This window comes from Brassica oleracea, chromosome C4, assembly GCF_000695525.1.
Source record: "Brassica oleracea var. oleracea cultivar TO1000 chromosome C4, BOL, whole genome shotgun sequence".
NCBI classification, from domain to species: domain Eukaryota; kingdom Viridiplantae; phylum Streptophyta; class Magnoliopsida; order Brassicales; family Brassicaceae; genus Brassica; species Brassica oleracea.
The window spans coordinates 29,624,046-29,625,643 of record NC_027751.1 but is presented as its reverse complement, the minus strand read 5'-3'; the positions used below and the strand labels follow the sequence as shown (position 1 = coordinate 29,625,643).

Here is a 1,598-nt window from a genome sequence, read left to right as displayed (position 1 = left end):
TAATACTGCATGGTGTGCCCACTGCCCAGTGCCCTTTTATTGGAAGAACTAATTATTTAATTAAAACATTATTGGAATACGTGTTACACTGTATTACTGACTTTTGTTTTGGATATTTTAGAAATTGATATATATAGATATGGCCCAAATTAAGAGTTGCAAAAAATTATCAGCCTTATTTCATAAAACATGGTTTCTGAATTCAATGAACCGGTGGGGTGTGGACAAAATTTTGCTTCTCAGACCTTGTGTTTTGGGTGGCTTCAAAGTCTTAGACCCAATATAAGTTGTCACCCTTTTTATGAAAATTTCAGATTTGTTATTTTTTTAAGACGAGGGGAGAAAGCTTGTACGACTTTGAAGACAATTTACACACCAACGTTTAACCAGATTTTAAAAGAAACACACGATCAAATCTATTTTTTTTTACCATAAGGCAGTAGTACAATACCATTTCACTAATCTGACCCTTGTTTTAACTGCTTGCATAACATTGATATAAGAAACTCCTGATTTACATGTTTCTTTATTACTCAACATCATTTATCGTAGGCTACGGTAGCATAGCATAAACTTTGTACGTTTCAAAACATTATGCAATCGGTGATTGTGTTTCTTCCTTCAGTTTGTAGTTGATGACTTGTCTTGATAAAGCTTTGGACTGTGAGTTGAAATCCAAAGGAAAGCTCCAATAGCAAACTCTCGCTTGTGAGCCAAGTCTCCATAAGTAGACAAGCCGTAGTCTGCTAAAACCCTGTCGAGTTTCCATTCCGGCATGTCTAGGTAATCTTCTTTAGAGTATCTCGGGTAGTGAAGAGGCATCTGAAACACACTGACTTCATCGTTCTTGCGATTTCTCACATCCATCCTCTTACTTATGGTTGATTCTGATGAACAAATATGCATGTGTTACGTTTATGTTCTTCGGAGGACTATATAGGGATGTTGGAAGTGGTGGCTTACACACTTAACGTGTGAGTTTTTGTCACACGAATTGGTTTGTTTACCTTCTTCATTGCCTTTGCTAAACGCATGAATATGTGGATTGTACACACTATTGGATTACTTGGATGAGTCTGATCACTTGCACGTACAGATAAATTTGAACAAACTCTCCATTCTCCTTGTTTATCATTAACCAGTGTCGTTTCTAAAACACTTTCTAAAGGGGAAACCTATACTGAGAAAAATAAAAAGAAACGAAATTTCAAAATTGCATTTTAAGTAAAAGGTTTGGTCCAGATACTCCAAAGATATATTTACTTGGTTTTCATATGTATCCCATGATACATTCCTATTCCAGAGATATGCTTACATGGCTCACATATTTCACTAGATACTTCAAAATCTTTCTCCACCCAAACCCAACAACTTTGTTATAATTCCCAATAAAATTAATTAATCAAGATAGACAAATCTTACCTTGTTATAAAAGAGATGTTGTGTAAGCTTATTATTACTCATGACCATAGGTCTATATTTATACAAGTATTAGACCGTCTTATTTAAACCGTCATAAGAGAAAAAGGAAATCATATTCCTAATAGGAATAGGAACACTACAAGAAAACAACGGTATTCTGACGGACATTCCGACGG

The 1,598-nt window shown here is 35.0% G+C and overlaps 1 pseudogene; it reads right to left on the bottom strand.

Annotated features, from left to right (window-relative positions):
• Positions 1 to 470: 470 nt before the first annotated feature.
• LOC106341356 lies at positions 471 to 890 on the bottom strand (annotated as a pseudogene).
• Between the last annotated feature and the right edge of the window lie 708 nt (positions 891 to 1,598).